The sequence below is a fragment of the Theropithecus gelada genome, chromosome 4 (genome assembly GCF_003255815.1).
Source record: "Theropithecus gelada isolate Dixy chromosome 4, Tgel_1.0, whole genome shotgun sequence".
Lineage (NCBI taxonomy): Eukaryota > Metazoa > Chordata > Mammalia > Primates > Cercopithecidae > Theropithecus > Theropithecus gelada.
In genome coordinates, this window is record NC_037671.1 from 146,237,239 (window position 1) to 146,251,349 (window position 14,111).

A 14,111-nucleotide genomic window follows, 5' to 3' on the forward strand; every position below is an offset into this window, starting at 1 on the left:
ACATCTTTCTAACATAATACCGAAAAGATACTAAAGAGTAAAATAATAAATTAGAGTAACTTAATTAAGTAAGGCAGACCTCATTATATACAAAGTCTAAAGAAAATAACCAACTGAAGAAAAATATTGGGCACTAAAAAAATGGTTAATTTGGCCGGGCGCGGTGGCTCAAGCCTGTAATCCCAGCACTTTGGGAGGCCGAGACGGGCGGATCACGAGGTCAGGAGATCAAGACCATCCTGGCTAACACGGTGAAACCCCGTCTCTACTAAAAAAAAATACAAAAAACTAGCCTGGCGAGGTGGCGGGCGCCTGTAGTCCCAGCTACTCGGGAGGCTGAGGCAGGAGAATGGCGTGAACCCGGGAGGCGGAGCTTGCAGTGAGCTGAGATCCGGCCATTGCACTCCAGCCTGGGCGACAGAGCGAGACTCCGTCTCAAAAAAAAAAAAAAAAAAAAAATGGTTAATTTGTTCAACATATAAAGAGTATTTAAAAAGTTTAAAACCAACAACATTCTGACAGAAAAATCTTTAAAGGATAGGAACACATGGTTTACAGAAAACTGAAAAACAGTACTCTGTGTGTGTATGTGTTGTTTAGACAACAATTAGAAAGATATATTAGAGGAGACACTATTTCAATGCCCTCAAAGCAGAGTAAATACCTAGGAATATACTGTACATGATATGTGTAAGATTAATATGAAGAAAACTTTAAATCACTATTGGGAGACTCAAAAAATACATTAACTAATAGAAAAATATATTGCACACTTAGATAATAAAACTCAACATTGAATATGTTACTTGTCACTGAGGCATAGTATATAAATTTAGTATGATTCAAATGAAAAAGAAGAATTAAATAGAAATGTATATATACATTTGTATACAGAGACTCAACTCAGTATGAGTGAAAGGAAAATTAAAATAGAACTGATATTTTATGTTTTACTTAAAAAATATACATATAGGCCGGGTGCGGTGGCTCAAGCCTGTAATCCCAGCACTTTGGGAGGCCGAGACGGGCGGATCACGAGGTCAGGAGATCGAGACCATCCTGGCTAACACGGTGAAACCCCGTCTCTACTAAAAAATACAAAAAACTAGCCGGGCGAAGTGGCGGGCGACTGTGGTCCCAGCTACTCGGGAGGCTGAGGCAGGAGAATGGCGTGAACCCGGGAGGCGGAGCTTGCAGTGAGCTGAGATCCGGCCACTGCACTCCAGCCCGGGTGACAGAGCGAGACTCCGTCTCAAAAAAAAAAAAAAAGAAAAAATATACATATAAAAATGTTTTATCAAAACATACGAAAATACATTAATAGAAAAATATATTGCACACTTAGATAATAAAACTCAACATCAAATATGTTACTTGTCACCGAGGCATAGTCTGTCTATAAATTTAGTATGATTCAAATAAAAAAGAAGAATTACATAGAAATGTATATTTATATATGCATATGTATATAGGGACTCATTAGTGAAATGAAAATTAAAATAGAACTGATATTTTATGTTTTACTTAAAATGTACATAAAAAAATGTTTCATTGCATACTATATAGGCACAAGTGTGGGGAAACATGAGCTTTTGTACTTTTTTTACATTTCTACTGAGAATATAAGTTGAAAAAACCTCTATTTGTCAAGAATAAAAATTATAAATGCACATATTATTTAATCCAGCAGTTCCAGTTCTGGGGCTCTATTCTATAAATATAGTTCTGTAAACAATTTATATATACATTATTCATTGAAGTATCATTTATAATTACAAAAGATTGAAACAATGTGTCTATTCATAGGGAACTGGTAAAATAAATAGTTGTGGATGGAATATTATGCACCTTTAAAAGAAGATGGGTAATCTACATACTGACAGAATTTCCAAGATAAATCATGAAATGTAAAAAGCAGAGCATAGAATGGTATGAATAACTTACCTCTCATTTTCATTAAAAAACAAAATATGCATATATATTTTATAAACACATTTTCTATTTATACTTACAATGTCCCTCAGAAACTACACAAAAAAATTGGGAGCTTTAGTGTATTCTACACGTGGGGACTAGATTGTTGAGGTTCAGGATTAGGAGCAATACTTCTCACTTGTCTTTTTTTTCATTTTGAATTTTGACAACATCACCCATAAAAAATTGCAGCATAAAAAGGGTTTTATTAGTAATACAGTTTATAAACTATTGATTCCAATTCAGCTTCTTTATTTCACAAACGAAGAAACCAAGACCCAGAGCAGTGGTGACAGAAAGCTGCCCATCTTTCCATAGGCAGATGCAACCAGAGTTGCATCCTAGATTTTTTTCTGCCTCCTAGTTCAGGCTAGGATCCACAAAACATAAAAAAAACAAAAAACAAACAAAAACTCATGTAATTGGATATTATAAAGAAATCAATTAAAGAAAGACAACCAAAATCAATAGCATATTTTAATTTTAGGTTATGATATATGGTTTGATACAATACACTCTGAAAATGTTGCCATCTTTTGTCCATAACAATGTTACTTATTTCGTGGTCTTGAGTAGCTGTCTTCAACATTAGTCATAGAAACTGAGCCTTCTTTCTGTCTCACAGGTTCTCATTTGTGACAAAGATCTTTTATTTGTAAGAAGTCAGAAAAGATTATCTGTATCTGTGGAACAGAGATTTCCTCCATGCCGTGCTGGAAGACACCATTTCCTTTAGACTTGGATCTAAATTCTTCTCAGACATATCAGCTTTCCTTTCTTTTCCTGAATTATTTCCTCTCTGATTATGCCTTAATTCTATGTCACCTCAACTCTTATAACCATAATTAATACAATGTGTCCTTCCGTTCAGTTAAATTATACAAACATTTAATGAAGCTCCTACCACATTCCAGGCACTATTCTAGGGACTTGGGACAAAAGGTCATAGTTTCTGCTTTCAAAAAACTCAGTTTAATCAGAGATACAGACCTACCAATTTAAAAATTATTTATTTAAGACTTACTATGAGCCAACAACTGTTCAGGCTGTTGGGAATATAGCAGCAAAAAAACATACAGAAATCTTAACAGCTGAAAATTAGGAAAATTTGATAATGGAGGAAGGGGTTATTTTGATTTTCTAGGTGTCAAAATTATTGTGGTTATATAGAAAATGTTATTCCTGAGAAATACCTGATGAAGTATTTAGGAAAGAACTCTCAAGAAGTATACAATTTACTATCAAATGATTCAGGAAATAAATTTTTGTTTCCTAGAGTTCATAGTCTTCTATGAGAAGAAACACATTCAAAGTAACCCTTTTGTCCCAGTCTGCTGGCTCCTCTGTAATACCAGCACTTTGGGAGGCCAAGGCAGGGGAATTGCTTAAGGTCAAGAGTTCGAGACCAGCCTGAACTGTCTCTAGTTAAAAAGCAAAGAAACAAAAACTCAAATTAACTGTTAAATCTTTTTTGAGTTCTCCTTTGTGAATAAGTGGTTGTATTTCTGTATGTGTACATTCTCGTGGTAGGATGTACCATGAGGAGACAAACATAAGAAAATAAATAAGTAAAATATATAACATGTCAGATGACACTAAATATTATGGGGAAATATAAAAGAGGAAGGGAAATGAGAAATGTGGTTTTAACAAAAATAATTTGTAAATCTATATATTTGAATAATATTTAGAATTCCATAAGCACAATGACTGAGAGTGATTTCTGCTGTGTGAGTTATGTAGAGAGAAAAAAAAAAACCCTGAGGTGAGAATATTTGAGCAAGACCTTAAAGCATAAGTGGAAATTTGCTGGAGCAACAAGTAGGGTGGGGGATGAGCTCTGCGAGGGAATTCTAGGGCAGGTTAATAGTAAAAATGAGTGCTTCCCATGCTCTGCTAAAGAGATTCTGGTTCTAGAGTCTTGGAATCTGCATTTTAATAACATTCCCCATAATTCTAAGGTGCTACAAAAATTGAGACTCTGTAGTGTGGAAGCAGGGAAAGCCTGTGGGAAAAGAAAGACTAGGAAAAGTGGTTGGAAGTATAGACGGTTGCTAGGCAGAAATGAGACTTTATAACATGATAAAGATTTTGGGATATTTTCTGTAGGTATGTGGGAACCACTAAAGGTTTTTTTTTTTTTTTTTTTTTTTTTTACCATGAGAGTTACATGAGTAATCACATATGAATTTTAGAAAAATAATACAGATTGGTGAATGGAAGAGGGAAGCTACTAAAAGTAGAGAGACCAGTTAAGTAGGGCTACCCTAGCAGTTAACATAAACTTAACCGCTCTGGAACTTTTTAATAGAGATATTTGGAGGGAGAGTGGGCAGATCTTAATGATGATGTGAGTGAGAAGGAGAATTCCAAATTCCTTGATTTTGTAAGCCGCTAACAGACTTTTAAAAAGTAGAAGACGGCTGGGCGCAATGACTCATGCCTGTAATCCCAGCACTTTGTGAGGCCAAGACGGACAAATAACTTGAGGTCAGGAATTTGAGACCAGCCTGACCAATGGTGAAACTCTGTCTCTACTAAAAATACAAAAATTAGCTGGGCGTGGTGGCACTCACCTGTAGTTGCAGCTACTTGGGAGGCTGAGATGGGAGAATTGCTTGAACCTGGGAGGTGGAGGTTGCAGTGAGCCAAGACCATGCCACTACACTCCAGCCTGGATGACAGAGCAAGACTCCCTCTGAAAAAAAAAAAAAAAAAGAAAGAAAGCAAAAGATACCAAGTGGAGGAGATAGAGAATATAAATTAACTTGCAGTTTCTGAAGAACTTTTGGTAGATGTGCACGAATTTATCCAGAAAACAAAAGAAAGTGCAACTCTGATGTTTGAGCAAGGGCTTGGGACCAGAAACAGAAATTTTGGACACGCTAGCTTACCTGTGGTAATTGGAGCCCAGGGCACTGGTCTTGGTGGGAAATGCTACAAATGCTCACAGAAGATGCTGGCAAAAAAGTAAACATAAGCAGTATTTAAGAGCTGGTTGGAGGAAGAAGAGGCAATAAAAGTCACTCATTATTTTATGCCAAAGAGTTTAGCAATTCCTCAAAGATAGGACTGTGTCTTTTACTTCCTTTACACACAATTTTCAAGGTGTTAATGCAGTATACACAACAGGTATACTGCATTGCTTGGTAGGTTGTTGACCAGATGGCATGTGTAAGAATTGACCTTTTGCCTGTTAGCGATATGACCAGAGTCTGGATAAAGGGCTTAAAGCCTAGTATCAAAGGCCAATATTATGGTTAATGTATCAAAGAAAACAAGAAATATTAAAAACCGATCTTTCTGAGTTGTTTTATTCAGTACTAGAACTCAACCTAAAATCTAGTTAAGTTAAAAAGTTAAAAAAAGAAAAAAGACTATTTAGTCATAAACTACTTTTTAAAGTGAGAGGCATTTTCCAAGTAGCCTGAGAACTGCATGTTAACAATTCTGCAGACATTTTACTCTTTTTTTGCCTAACACTTCAGGCTCTTTTTCTCACACTACAACATTTGTCCTGATCACTTAAAAAATATTTAAAACCATTTGCCTTCTGTGTATGATACCATTTGTGTAAATCTTATCAACTATTAATGCTTCAAAAATCATACTATAAACCATTTCATACCTTTGTAAGAAAAAGATATTTTCCTGACTACAGTGACTTATAGCTACTCCTAGCTTATTTTAGCAGCCAGGCTAATTGAATGAATGACAACACACACACTCTCTCTCTCTCTCTCTTTTTTTTTTTTAACTTTTAAAAAAATTTTTAGATATTTTTATTTCTCCAAATTAGTTACTTATCAGGAGTGACTGAAATAAAAAATATAATTGAGTCCCATCTTCGTCATCATGGAAATGGCTTTAAGAGAAAACTGGTCAGATTAATATTATTGCTTCCCATTTTCAACCAGTAAATAGTTGCCACTGATAAATTGACAGCCAGGAATCTGTCAAGAATGCTCAAGATATGTTATATAATACAACTTGCCTGTTCACGGGGGTAAAATCCTAAGAAATAACTTATGTGTACATCTTGATTTCATCATGTAAGACAAGCACAAAAGCATCACCCATGCCTCTGAGAACACTGGACCATGCACCCTTGGAAAACGCTTTGCCTCCTTCATCACAAGCAATCCTTCTCTAGCAGTCTTCCATCAGTAACCAAGCATGCCTGCGTACATGATGTCAGTTCCTGTGCGCGCTGATTGCATCATCATGTGGCAGCCAATCATGTCAATTGGATAGGAAGTCAACCCAGCAATGGCAGTGACAGTTTGTGCCATCATCCAGCTGATGACGATGTGAGTGTTCTTGGGATCCGGAAGCATTCCCTTTGCAGTGTCATAGATACCAAAGAAGGCAGCTCAGTAGATGATAATACGCTGCACAGACACGTTAAAGCCTTGGTACAGGCCCTTAATCCCATCAGATTTGTAGATCTTAACCAGGCAGTCACCGAGGCCTCGGAATTCCCTTTCAGCTCCAGTTTTACCCACATCGGCTGCTAGACGGGCAAAATCAAGAGGTTACACATACCACAAGGATGTGGCCCCAGCAGCACTGCCTGATACCAGATTCCCTTCAAAGTAGTGCCAAAACTGGGTCCTCTTGTCCACACCACCCAAGAAGATCTGCTTGTATTTATCTTTGAAAGCAAAGTTAAGAGCCTGGGTGGGGAAGTATCTGATGACATTGGCCAGGTTACTGCGCCAGAAGGACAGGACTCCCTGCTCCTTGAGAATATGGACCTATATGGTCTATAATGCCCTTATATTGCTTATCTGCAGTGATCTGCTTGCTGGCATGCTGCACCTGCAGCAGCAGCTTGAGCCGCTTGATGGGAGCTACCGCCGTCCTGGAGATGGCTGTGGCCACTCTACCTGCCAGGAGGTGCTTGAAAGGAAAGAGGAGGCAGGCTGCTGCCAGACGGGACTGAGCTGGGAACCAGCTTTGACTCGGGGACTGTGAGTCAATTTGAAACTCTTAAATTGTAAGTTGTGTGACCATTGCCTCATCAGACCATACAGTAAACCAGAGTGAACAAAAGACCAAAATTCTGCATGGATTATTAATTGAAAAGAGGAAAACTAAAATTATTCAAAGGAAAGATTAGCAAAGGTTACTCATAGTACAGCTGGATGACCTTCAAACCAAGATTATGTAGATGTGTTGAAAGAGATGGGAGAAGAAAAGCATAATATTTATTGGACCTGATGGCATCTCACAGGATTCAGGCTCATAATTTCCTAAGTGACTCAGCTGCCATTGCACAATCAGTGCTTTGAAAGACCCATTTCCTCAAGACAACTCCAAAACACTAATGGTGTTTTGCTGACCTATGACCTAATCTCCCTCTCCAATTTACCTAAATACATTCCAGATTGCCGTGTTTACCTGATGGATTGACTAATTTCTATTTCATTAAAAATATCTTAAAAGCCCTTACTACACACACTGATCCATTTAGTTTTCTTCTGTAAATCTAAATAACTGTAGGAATCTGAGCTATTAGCCCTTCAGTATTTCCTGTGTTATTTTGAGCTTCTTCAAAAGATTTCTGTTTTGGTCGTGTGCTGAAAATAAATTTCAGTCAAATAATTATTCTTTATTCAGGAAGAGGCTGAAAGTATGGGGAACTTAAAAATTAAAAGGAAAAAAATAGAGCAAAGCTGTTGTAATCCCCAAAGGCAAAAACTTCAATCCAGAGAAGTGGATTCCTTTTCAATTTACAACAAAAAAAACCTTGAGAAAATAAACATCGTGGCTTAGACAAGTTTCCATAGCTAAAAGTTGTTCTATGCTAAGAAAAATCAAACCACAACTATGTGTAAGAAGTGACAGGGGACAGCATACTGAGAGAATGAGTGAACATTAGTGAACATTCTGAAATTCATTTGGTCAAATTCATAAGATTTTGGTCACTGATACATAAATAATCTTATCAGGAACTAGGAAAAAAAGGTAATTTTATGCTTCCTATTGTAAGGGTAGTGTTTCTAACTTCCAAGAACTCAGCACTAGGTGGATCTTGGTTATGAAAGATAATTAATAAGTTACAGTAAAAAACATGAGTTATATTCTTTCGTGACTTTACTTCCTTGGGAAATACGCATACTGACTAGCACTGTGTCTGTTTACTCATTTATCTTTCCTATGTTAATAAAATTTAGGATGTTGTCACTAGAAGCGAGCAATTGGTTTGCTAATATTCCTTTTGGAAATACACTATGTTTAGGCAAAGTTTTAAAACAATCAGCATCCGGACTAAACATCTGATAAGCTATAAAGCAGGAATAGGTACTTTAATTTTAGAGTAACGATGACTTATTTCCTCTCATTGCAGGTCTGTGGCTTCATGTTTCTAGGACCCGATAGTGAGAGGAAAGAAGTTGCAACTGGACTTTGTACAGACTGAAGAACAATGCTTTAGTAAAGGAATATTATCAGAGTCGCAGTATCATTTAGTTTCTTGGTTTAAAGAGCCCAAAATAAGTTATAATTTACTGAAGGAGTTAACTCCTTCTTTTGTATGTCAAAAGTATGGTTTAGAAACAATTTATCTCTGTATTGGAGTCAGTGCAGGAAATCTGTGAAAGTTTGTGGATATAGTGTAGTAGTTTTTGATGATATTTCTGTAATTTGTGTTAGACAAACATTTCCAGGATATTTACGTTCATCTTTTTTTTTCTCCACCTAAATGAACATAGGGGTTTCTACATTTGGCTTGAAGGAAATGAAAAACCATAAAACTACATCATTGCCCCTCTGTTTTGTCGTTGTTGTTGTTTCTGCATTCTTTTCAACTCTCCAGTAAAGACTATTAACTGGTGTAAATGTTAATTTCTGGCAAAACAGTTATTGTGTTCATCTACATCTAACAGACTCTAGTCAAACGATTGTGTGAAAATTCTAGCCTCTATTGTTTCTTTATTGGGAAAGTCTTTGAAAATCAAAAAGGTTTTTATGAACTTCAAAAAGGTGTGATGGCTATTTGTTTAAACTCCTGTGAGAGAATTCTCCCACAGATTTGCAGAACACAGTGTTGTGATGTTAGAAACTCAAATGCTTTTCATACAGGATGTTAGGGCATGCACACGTGTCTGCTGCTGTGATGTGGGAAACACAATACCTCCAGGTTTATAAGGATGTCAGCTATAAACAGGATGCTAAGTAGCAGCTAAGGACACAGTGCATCTCCTAGAGGGAGGAAAGATCTGAAGGCATTATGGCAGCATTCTGCTGAAGTAAACATAAGAAACATATTCTGTTGTAGGCAACAGACTTTAATACAACTCTATAATATCCTTCAAATATTTCAAGCACAGTACACGTATTAGCATTTTCCAAGAAGTGCTTTATTTTATGATGACACAAAAACAAACAAAATGACATTTGGCCTGCTTATTTCTGAGTTGCCTTCTGATCAAAGATAGTGAGAATTTATAATTCTCTGCTATAGATAGAAATAACTTTTTCACTAATTTAAATACAATGTTTTTTTCTGTATGCTAATTTTACAGGAATAGGTTGGGTACAATGACTCACATCCACAATCCCAGCATTTTGGGAGGGTAAGATGGGAGGATTTCTTGAGGCCAGGAGTTCAAGACCAGCCTGGGCAACATAGGGAGACCCCAACTCTACCAAAAAAAAAAAAAAAAATTAGCCAGGCACGGTGTTGTGTGGTGTTGTGTGCTTGTAGTCCCAGCTACTCAGGAGGCTGAGGCGAGAGGATACTTGAGGCCAGGAATTTGAGACCAATCTGGGCAACTTAGCAAAACTCTATCTCTAAAAAAAAAAAGAAATTTATAGGAATAAATTTATTATTTATTAAATAAATGATATATTATTATTACAAGGTAAAAATGTTTATGATTTAATATGGTTTATATTGCTATAACCATTGATCTTATCAAGATTTAGATTTTTATCATTTTGGAAAGATACACACTGAACAGCACATTAATAATTCCCTTTGGTTGGGAGCTGGATGCTCAGGAAATCCAAAGCAAGACAGTTTAGGCAGTAAACATGTTCTTTATCAGTTGTCTCTATGAAATTCTTATTAATAATAAATAATCAAAAATTAGCCAGGCATGGCGGCATGTGCCTGTAGTCCCAGCTACTTGGGAGGCTAAGCGGGGAAGATTGCTTAAGTCTGGGAGTTTGAGGCTGCAGTGAACTAAGATTGCAGTGCTGCACTCTAGCCTGGGAAACAGAGTGAAACTCTGTCTTTCAAAATTAATAATAATAAATAAATAAATTGTGGTCTCTGCATTCTTTTAAAGGGCAGAATCAGTGATAAATCAATGAGGGCATTAAGGAATCCAACTTTTCAAAGAAATGCTTTCTCATCTCCATTACCCCAAATCCTTATTACTATTTTGTGCTCTTCTTTCCTGTCTCTACATTTTAGCACAGTAAGCCTCCCTCTGCTCTGCCTCCTTGCAGTGAAACTGAAAGCTGTCAGGGTGAACTCATAACTCCACTCCAGCTCAATCTTACCAAAATCTCCATCCATATGCTTGGTTGATTCCCCCACCTGTCTTCTTGGCCCATCTATTTTCTACTTTCAATTCTTGCTCCATGTATTGAATTTTCTTTCAAATGCATCTTCAACTTATATTCAAGATTCTCCAATCTTAAAAGAAAATGCAAGTAGCAGCCACTTCTGTATTTATGCTCTACTTTGCCTTACTTCTTTCTCTTCCATTACGTACTCAAGTCCCACTCACTGTTTTCATCTCCTTACTGCCTATGCACTATGCAATGTCCTGAAACCTGGCTTCAGTGCTTACATCTGCGCTTTACCTTGGTTCAGCTCTCACTAAGGTCATCAGCCAAGTACTAATAGTTAAAAATCTGGATTAAAAAAAACTTCAGTCTGGGTGCTACCAGACTTTTCTGAAGCATTTGAAGCTGCTCATTACCCATACCTTTAAGTTTTTAAGCCCTTTAGTTTGGCAGCAACTTACTTTTGGCTCTCCCCCTCCTCCTTTCTTTTGATTACTTTTTAGTCTTTTTATAGAATCTCCTTTCTCCCAGATTTCTAAATACTGACTGTCTTCCGGTATCTGTCCTGTGGTCTTCTCATTCTTCATACTGTTCCTGAGTTATTTCATTTATCAACTGTATGTGGTCAACTCTTGTTGCAAGTGGACCTAAATACAACTCCTAGGTTCTTTTTAGTAGATTACTATAGGTGCAGAAGTTTTGAGGAAAGTGGGAGTTAGCTACACTCCACTATCATTACCTTGTGATTATGAAAGCAAATCCCAGACCAAATTCTGCTACATGCATAAAACATTTATTATCTAAATATTTATTAGAATGTAATCACAAAAGAAACAATTTGTACAACCTGTTCTGCAAGCCTGAGGAAATACTAAGATTCCAGAGGTAGTGGTTCTGTCACCTCTATCATCAGCATCTGACAATCAGAGTCCTCCGAGTTTCACAGCTGACACTCACCTGTGGCATCATCCCTAAGAGTATAGGCCATTGGCCTTGCTTGTTTCTTATCTTCTGTTCAAGAATTCATAGGGATAGAAAGGGAGTGTTTCTAACACACTGTTCATAGCTTAACTTTCACTGGAAGCACATTTCATAGTAATAATTAAAAGTCACTCATTACACCAATAAATACCTGTTTCTAACAATTATTGTAAGAATAATCAAAGAATTGGTTTTGATGGAGATCCAGAAAACAAAATTGCTTGTACTAATAGGAGGACCCCTGGAGTTACTATAAGAATAATCAAAGAATTGGTTTTGATGGAGATCCAGAAAACAAAATTGCTTATACTAATAGGAGCGCCTCTGGAGTACAGGGTATTTGAGTTAGAGTCAACCATTCCTCTTGAACTGTGCATGCTTAAGTAGAGACGGGCAGCATCTAGCTTATAGCTTAATCTAATTCTACATAAAATATCACACTGTACATGTGGAAGTGTTTGAAAGTCAATTATAAACATCATAGCAACTCCATCCCTGGGTCTTTATCTTCATCTCAGAACGTTCACTCCAATTCCAGGTTTCCATGCAAATGGTTCCATCAAAAACTCAATCTGCCAGAACTGAACTCATATTGTTTCCTTTCCTAATCTCAGAATGTTCCTCCTTCATGTTTTCTACTTGTGTGTGTGTGTGTGTGTGTATAATTCATTACTCCTCTTCCCAGACTCTTATACACATGTGATCACTCAGCAAATGCTGTCAGTGTTGGAGCCAAAATGCTTCAAATTCCAACTCTGTCATTTACTATGTGAACTTGTGAAAGTTCCTTAACCTCTCTGAACCTCAATTCCCTTATCTGTAAAACAGTGATAATAACATCTGTTTCACAGGTTTAGGGTAAGGATGAAACAAGACAAAGGAAAGTGCCTAACGTAAGGCTTGGCATGTGATAAAGGCTTATATATGTTCATTTCCACCCTTTACCGCTTCTTCCACACCATTGTCATCCTTCATTGACTGAGTCTGTGGCTTTAAACTGATTCCTAATTAATTAATTCAGCATTCAATTAGTCCGTCATGTGCTTCAAAGGCACCTATGCAAGGTGTTAGAAACACAATTGTGAAAAATAGACATTGCCCTTGTTCTAATGAAGGTACTTTAAAAAAAATTATTTGAGACAGTCTCACTCCATTGACCAGCCTAGAGTGCAGTGGTGCAATTATGGCTCACAGCAGCCTCAATCTCCGGGGCCCAAGCAATCCTCCCACCTCGGCCTCCCAAAGTGCTGGGGTTACAAGTGTGAGCCACTGTGCCCAGCCTAATGAGAGTACATGTTAATGCGGAAAACTAATATGTAAAGATTAACAGATAAATGATTATTACAAGACAAAACAAGAAAGGATTATGAAGGAAATACGTAGGCAACTGAATCAGAGACCAACAGAAGCTGGGAAGTGGGGTGGGGTTGTGATCTGTGGAATGGTGTAGTCTAAATGTTGTTTATTCCCTGTCTACAAAAGGAAAAATGCAGATATTGAGATTAGGTGTTAGAAACTTTTATAGCAGTTTGGCATGGCTGTAACAATTGTCGTGTGTGTTAGATAACTAGGTCAAAAGAGTAGAGGCCATCATACTCCTGTTGCTGGTGGTGCGAGCTATGTAGAAGTCCTATGCACAATAGAACCATGTTCCAACTCGGGATATTTTAGTTTGTCAACTGTAAGCCAAATATGTACATAATCCAAAATTTATTTCTTTCATTAAAAGCTAATTTAAGTTTAACTGTAACTCTACAGGAAAAATTACTGAAACTGGTTACTAATGAAAAAGTAATTATGAATTTTAAAAATACAGTGTCCCTTGTTTCATTTTGATCAGTTGAAAATGAAAATTTCTGTATGTACTGAATGACCTTTTTTCATTCATATCAGCATCCTCTAAGATGCTGTCTCTACTATTAATGCAATACCAATAAAACATAGAAGCAGTTAAAATATATATTATCTTCTGTAACAGAGCTGTCATCAATTCAACCTAGATTAGATCAATTAACAGGCAAAAAGCAAGCTCATTTGTCATGCTAAAAACTTTAAGTATTAATAAACACTATGTTTGTTTAAAGTGTGTTTAAAGGCTTTTATTGTTGGGAGTCACCATTTCACTAATAATTTTGGTTTAGTCATGATAGCAAATCAAAAAAGTTATGAGTAGAGTAGAAATTTTCCATATTTATCACCTATATGCACACTTTTAATGAATAGTATTACCATTTTTTATTGTATTTTATTTTTCTACCCACGTTAGGCTTGTTCTTACTATATTTACTAAAACTGTAACCTTATGCTTGATGAATTTAATAATAAAAAATTGGGACTTTATTTTGAAAGTATTTTTATGTCATTTTTCTACTAATTTACTTGTATTGTATTTTATAAAACTATTAGTTTATGATGAACAGAAAAAAAATAAATCTAGTCTTTGCCAATTGAGAAGCAATTCTGTAGATGAGTGGTTGGGGAAAGTGCTCTAGGGAAGGAACAATAAAAGGATGAAAACAGTAGTTTTGTATTTCCAAAATGCCTCAAAAATTCATGCCTTGCTGTGCTTATTCTCACAGTTATGCCTTAGTTTAGACTCTAATCATCTATAACACGGACATCCAAAAAACACA

The 14,111-nt window shown here is 36.5% G+C and overlaps 1 pseudogene; it reads right to left on the reverse strand.

Moving 5' to 3' along the window:
* Positions 1-6,000: 6,000 nt before the first annotated feature.
* On the reverse strand, positions 6,001-12,453 carry LOC112622674 (annotated as a pseudogene).
* Positions 12,454-14,111: the final 1,658 nt, after the last annotated feature.